Source organism: Oratosquilla oratoria, chromosome 25 (assembly GCF_046742065.1).
Source record: "Oratosquilla oratoria isolate Oo_2021 chromosome 25, ASM4674206v1, whole genome shotgun sequence".
Lineage (NCBI taxonomy): Eukaryota > Metazoa > Arthropoda > Malacostraca > Stomatopoda > Squillidae > Oratosquilla > Oratosquilla oratoria.
This window is the reverse complement of record NC_134801.1, coordinates 20,500,843-20,508,342: the sequence shown is the minus strand read 5'-3', so window position 1 is coordinate 20,508,342 and position 7,500 is coordinate 20,500,843. Positions and strand designations below refer to the sequence as shown.

The 7,500-nt window shown below is 46.5% G+C and overlaps 1 protein-coding gene across 1 annotated transcript in view; it reads left to right on the top strand.

The window, feature by feature from the left end:
- The window catches only part of LOC143038846 (uncharacterized), an 863,754-nt gene that overhangs the window by 210,738 nt on the left and 645,516 nt on the right, over positions 1-7,500 (top strand). The window lies entirely within an intron of this gene.

Sequence of the window (7,500 nt, the reverse complement as noted above, 5' to 3'; positions counted from 1 at the left end):
GGACAGGGTTCGAAACGTCGGTAGTAAATTCTGTTACTCTGAGTCCAGTGTTTGAAAATTTCCGACAACATGGCTCCTGGACTCCAGCTCTTTACGGACATATATATGTATATATATATATCACAACAAAGTTATGTCGTAGCACATTTGTAAAATAATACTGATGACCCACTTTCGGAGAAGAATAAGCGAAAGTATAAAGATCTGTATATTTCGATCACTAACTGTGATGCTCTTCACATCTGATGAAGAGGATCACAGTTAGTGATCGAAATATACAGATCTTTATACTTTCGCTTATTCTACTCCGAAAGTGGGTTATCAGTATGTATATATATATATATATATATATATATATATATATATACATATATATATATATATATTTATATATATATATGTATATATGTATATATATATATGTATATATACGTACGTACCCATGGGACGTTCAGTTTCTTCAGCTTCTGAATTCATAGACCTACTTCGCACAGCTCCACCGTGCCACGACTTCGCTTCTTTAGACGTAGAATCGCACTTTATGAATATTCCTGTAAATGAGACTATTTATATCATCATGGACCGCGTCTATAGAAGTGACCTACCCGTACTTGACATCTCAGAAGACGTCCTGCGAACCATGCTAATGATGTGTACCAAGGAGGCCCCTTTCCTCTCCCATAAAGGGGAATTATTCAGACAAGTTGATGGAGTGGCGATGGGATCCCCACTTGGGGTACTTTTTGCCAACATGTATATGGCCCAGGTGGAAGAAAGGACTTTCAACAATAACCCCCCTCCAGGAATATATGCGAGATACATTGATGACATTTTCATCACCACTACTACCGACGAAGAGGTTCCACACATGATTACTGCTCTTGAAGGTAATTCCAGCCTAACATTCACCTGTGAACGCAGTGTAGATGGATGCCTCCCCTTCCTAGATGTGGACATCTCTAAACAAGAACAGGGCTTCAAGACTAAGGTATATACGAAAGCCACCAACGTGGGCCGCTGCCTCAATGCCAGGGGAGAATGTCCTGTTTCATACAAAATATCCGTGATATCTTCCTATGTGAAGAGGGCCCTTACCCACTGTAGTAGCTGGACTGAGATCCACAGAGAACTCGATCGTATCCGCCAACTCCTCACCAACAACGGCTATGCCGACCATCTCATCGAGAAAGTCATACGGAAAAAACTGTACCAGTTTGCAGACCTGACCCAGTTGCCCACCCCTCCCAAGGAGAAAATCACCGTTTACCACCAAAATACTTTTCATGATCGGTACCGCGAGGAATGTGATGCCCTTAGGAATATTATCAAGAGAGGAGTCACCCCAACTAACAGAAATGCCATCATAGACTTGAAAATATTCTGCAAACCTAACCTCATTAGTTCCCTGATAATGAGAAATAGCACGGCGCCCAGGGCTCCGAGTGAGGCTACCACCAATGTTGTTTACAAATTTTCATGTCAGGAGGGCCGCTGCGACGGCTCCAGCACATACATTGGTAGGACCTCCTCTACACTACGACGTCGCCTACAATCCCATAGAAATCAGGGGTCAATTTTCCAGCATTTCACAGAAACACACGACATGAAGCCTCCTCTACAGAAACTGCTGGACCAAACAGAAATTCTTCATAAAGAGTCTGCCTTCAGGAAGCTGCAGATTGCAGAAGCAGTTTCTATTACTTGCCAGCGCCCTACCATCAACATACAGCAAGCTGCCGATTTTATTCTCCCTTCCGCGCGCTCTCTGACCCTCTGAAGAATAACCCCCTCCAGGAACAACAAGCCCTTAGACAGCAGCAGCCCCACGAACAAGTAAAACATGTCCAGCTAGTTAATCAGCGCCTAGGACCAATAACCAGAGCAGCAGCAACTCAGGCCAGAGCTTCCAGACATAATCCCACCACCTTGGCTCCCGAACAAAATCCCACCCCCTTAGCTCCCAGACAAAATCCCACCCTCTTGGTTCCCAGACATAATCCCACCCTCTTGGCTCCCAGACAAAATCCCACCCTCTTGGCTCCCAGACAAAATCCCACCCCCTTGCCTCCCGGACAAAATCTCATGCTGCCCTCTCGGCCAATGAGGGGCCAGTATTCCGTCTGAGCTAGGCAGGCCGAGCCTTATAAGCCAGCCCATCCAACCAGCGGTCAGTATTCGTTTGAAGACCTTTCAACACAACAGAGCATCCACAAAGCAGTCCTCACCCTGAAGACGCCTCACGACGAGGCGAAAAACTATAGTTTCGGTGGAGTCAATAGTTGTTCAATACTATTACTATGCAAAAATATACCAGTTGGCATACACTGCGTATATTCTTTTGAGAGTCATGAATGACTACTTCCAGTCCCTCTCAGTTGCTAATAGGAAAGTATTCTCCAAAATAAAGAATACAGTCTTGAAGATTGTTAAAGCAACTAGTGCAGTTGATTTCAACCAGAATTGCCTTAGAGAAAACCTGTGCCCCAGAAATATATATATATATATATATATATATATATATATATATATATATATATATATATATATATATATATGTGTGTGTGTGTGTGTGTGTGTGTGTGCGAATAAATCACAAAAACACATGATTCAGAAAATGTATAATAAAACCACTTGGCAAATAAAATGAAAGTTGACCGAACGTTTTCGTCTATTTAAGACATTTTCAAAGATACAGAATGAGGAAACAGTGACAATATATATACAAAAGAAGCACACTAGGGGGGAATTAAGACAGGTCCATGGTGACCTCACTCTCTCATCACTGCCGAACGTTTGAGTCGGCTACTGTCAACACTTTTGTATGATATAAAGTTATCTAATTTATACATTCCCATACTCATATTCATGTTGTTCTCAAATGAAGCTTTTATATAATATGATTCTATGATATTCCTCTCCTTAATGCCCTTACTCAAGACAATTTTCTTTGTGTTATCCCAATCAATGCAATAATTAAAATCCCTTAAATGCAAAAGCAACCCACCTGAAACTTGCCCTGTTCTGATGGTATATTTATGTTGGTTTATTCTCAATTTTAAATCCTTGCCTGTTTGTCCAATATAATTAAAGTAAAAATTTTTGCAAGGGATACTATAAACACAGCCTTCATTATAAGCAGGTGAATTTTTAATCAACATGTTTTTAACACCAAATCTATTAAGAATACGAGTTAAACTAACAAAATTTTGTTAGTTTAACTCGTTTCAAGTGGGTTGTATTTGCCACTATTGTAAGTCCCGTAGTAGGACGTGTGAACCTGAAACCTAACCCTGACGCGCTACCCCTGTAGATAATCTTTGCTTGGGTGTGGGCGCTTTAAACATCATAGCCTGGGACTTTTCAACTGAATATTCAATTTGCAATTCTTCGCTGGTTGAGAGCCTCCCGTGATTTGGTGATTAAGGTGCCGTGTCCGGTGACGACCAAGAACAAATAATCGGCGTAGCTGAGAAGCACCGTACCTACCATCAACTGTAGATTGACTAGCTGCTCTAGGTCTTGTAGGAGGACGTATAACATTGAATCCTAATCAGGGCACAGTGTTCCTGCAGATAGTCCTTGGACCATGCAAACAGCCGCCTTTGGATGCCTTTGCTGGCTATGCCTACCAGGATTGCGAGGGGGCATGCCAGTTCAAATGCCCTCTCTAGATCGAGGAGCCCATCGACGGCATCAAGATTGTTGACGTGACTTAAGAAGGCCATGGTGCTCTCTGAAGTGCCAACACCTCGATTGAAGCTAGACACGTGAGGGTGCAAGGGTTCCAGTCGCTACACGAGTCGACTGAGGACCATCCCCTCCACCGTCTTGGTCACACAGCTGAGCAGGGAAGACTATAGCTTAGTTGGGTCTTTAGGCATTGGAACCTGTTGGATGTCCGTCGATTTCTAAGCCAAAGGGAGATGTCCGACCGACCACGAGTGTTTGATCAGGCCTAGGATTACCTGCTCACCAGCTAGAATTACGTGCACTAGCAAGATGTAGATGATCCCTCAACACCAGCGGCCGCGTCTCGTCCTGTTCGCCCCGGCCCTGAAAATCTCTTTAAGGGTGAAAATTTTGTTCACTGGGTCTGGTCTTCACCTGTTATCCCCGATGAGCTGTTCCCACTCCGAGCGGAGGTGTTGTTGTTTCTAGGTTATCTGTGCAGGAAAATGATTGCTGGTTCACTTGTCTATGGTGTCTGGCAGCCTTTCCACCTCCTGCTGTGGTCGTTGGTGGGTAGTAAGGTGGGAGTGTGATCCATCAGTATTCATCCTCAGCTTGGACCATAGTTCCGCCAGTCTGGTGTGCTGAGAGACGCTGGCACACCATTCCAGCCATTTGACTTCTTCTAACTACCGGGAGAAATAGCGTGCGTGGGAGACCACCTCACGAAGTCTCTCCAGGTTGTCACGTTGCTGATGGGCCGCTTACGGTAACGCAGATGGTACGTGTTGACCCAGTGTAAAACCACCACTTCTTGTGTTGGCGCCCTCTTGGGATTTTTTTTTGGCATAGACGCCTCCATAGCTTCTTCGATGCCCTATCACGCCGCTCGACATCGTCCAGAGCAGTCCATAACGCCTACAATGAGTCCAGCGAGGTCTGGAATCCACCCCCCTCCACCCACTCGTTTGATATCCTAGAGTTGAGTGGGTCGTAGTATTGCTATTTGTGGGAACTGCACTGTAGTGAGCGTACCGTAGTGGTTTCTAGTGAAGGTAAGGTGGACGCTTCGGCAAGCCCCTTTGACTAAGATGCTTAGGAGGAAAGTGAGGTCCAGTTTCACGCCCAGGGTGTGCGTGGACTCTCCAGTGCTGAGCAGCTTCATGTCTGGATTTTCCTCCATGACCGTGGTCAGGTGGTGTCCCGCAGAATTGGTAAGAGACAAGGAACGCAGTGGAGGGTGGTGGGCTTTGAAATCAGCAGCCACCAAATTTTTTTCCATGCTAGCGAGCGTGAGCAATTCTCCTGCGTCCAGCCGGCTCCCCGGGCCCTAGTAGATCTTGTAAACTGTGAGGGGACGTTGGGAAAGTCTAGCCGGATCGCCACCCTTTGTACTTCGCCGCAGGGCACCGGGTAAAGCTTCAGTCACAATATCACGATTCTCGTTAAATGTTGTGAATTTGAAAAGCTGCAGGACGACTTCGCTTACAGTATTCTAGACTTCACTAAAGACAATTCAACAATGTGTCTAATATTCGTATAGGTTTAACTTCTCTTAGTTCGTCAGTCAGCTTCTCAACATATGGCGCAAAGGTAATATGACATTTAGAGATTCTAAAAACAGATAATTGTAAAAGAAATCGTTTCTACTCAAACAAACTCACTTGAGTCGTGTATGTGTAACCGGAGCTTAAGCAATCCGATGCTGCGGGATAATATTCCTTTCAAGCGTCATGCAGGAGCGTGTACGTGTGGAGCCTGCCACCTTCACCTTAATCGGAATCAGGGTCTCTTGGAGTAACGCGATGCCCAGCTTGTCCTGAATTATGGCCTACTGGACATTGTGTTGCTTGTTCTTAAGCTCATGCATGTTCCATTGTAGGATCTTCAGTGTTTTCGATGCGTTAGTTGGCTCCATCATGAATGTGGCTGCTTGCTGTGTGTGTGTGTGTGTGTGTGTGTGTGTGTGTGTGTGTGTGTGTGTCTACAGTTGTTGTTAGCGTCTTCCAGTAAGGTAGTCATTGTCCTCATCAGGAATAAGACGCGCAGGCTAGCGTCGTCCGTGGGTGATGTGTCTGGATCCTGTTGGAGCCACCTGACAGCCCCACGAAGTGTTGAGTCCATATAGGAAGTCATGTTGGTCCCCGGATGAGTATGGAAGTTATCTTCGGCGACTTGGGGCAAATTTTCTCACCCGTCGGGGGTCCGACCGGTTGCATAGCCACGTTGGTCGATGCGGTGAGGACTGGCTGGGGGAGGGGGGTTGCTGGTTCCCGCCCTGGGCTTCCTGTGCCGCCTCCTCCTGTGTGACTTGGGGTTGAGTCCAGACGCCCACTGATGTTCTCCTGGTTGCTGATATTGTGTTTGCGGAGTCGTCACTTGGGCGTGGGAGGGGGTGATATTCAGCGTTTGCCAGGGGGGTCAAGTGACTGGTGATGCGGGAACGTAGTCATGGCCGTGTAGTGGGTGCTGCTTCTGTTGGTGTGCTTCTCTTGTGGGGAGGGGTTGTGGGGGTGCTTGATGCGTCCCATGCATCATAGGTTCCACGCGTGATACACCTTGCGTTGGGCTGCGGTGGTGTCCTCCTTGGCCTCATGGTGTCTGATGAATTCCTCCGAAGAATGGTGCAAGCTGCATGCGCCGTATCTGGTGTACTCTGGGTAGCACAGTAGCAGCCGACCAAAAACATTGGTACTTGAAGCACCGCACCAATTCCTTGGTGAAGGAAAACAGAGAATATCTACCCCAAACCCCTAAATCGAGTTTTGCTAGAATGGCCTTCTGGATAACCATCAACACTTGCCGTGTGGCCACCTTATCCGACATTGCCTGCAGGCAATCGGCTTTTATCACGCAGAGGTGGAACTTGACCGCCTTTAGTGGGAAATCCAATGGGTACCTTTGGAATATGGCCTTGGTGTGTTTCTTGGTGGGATCAAGGATGATCAACCTGCAGCCTATCTCGGGTCCCGTGGGCGCTTCCATCATTGTTGTCATCTCTTTGTCCCTGGGGGTATGTACTCACCCTTGAGGTCGGTACCGAGTGTCATCATTTGACCCGGATTGTCCTTCTCCAGTGTGGACACTGCCTGGTAGGGGCTTGGAAGAACTTTCGGTTTTTAGAACTTAGATTTTACAGCTATGGTGTCAGATGACAGTGATTTGAAAAAATCGTGGTACAAAGTAATACAATACATATGACACTTTGGCGACTAAGCTATACAGACACTGTCTGATCTGAGCTGCGTTCTTTCACTACGTACTGCACTGGAGTACTAATGGTTAATGATGATGATGATAATCATTATTTTATTTAGAATACAACCTATGGTGGAACTAGCCGCTGGATTATAGAACTATGATTCACTGTCCAAGGGTGTTGTATGTCGTATTGTTTAGATTAGCGTGGTGGTGGAGCAACTCGCACCACCACGATGTGTTCCTGCTCTGTCCAGAGGAGTTGTGCTGATCTGGTCTCAACGCTGAGGTTGGGTTTGGTTTCTCCAAATTGCGGGATTGCTTGTCTCAAGCTGTTGGTAGCAGGCAGTGGAACAGGTAGTGTGTGAGTAGGTGGCGAGCAGGATGGCCACATTGACCGCACTCCATGGTGGCGAAATCTTACTGCAACTACTCCATGGTACAATAATCCAACTGGAGTCGGTGTAGTGTGACTTCTGCTCTCGTAAGGTCTCTGGAATAGTCGAGGATTTGGTAGCCCACAGACCGGGCATACCAGGCTGCCTAGTTCTTAGTGGTGCAAAAGCGCGTGACGGGCGGCGTCCACTACCTGTCCTAAGGTCATTGGAAGGGATGTGGCGGCTCGTGCCATTG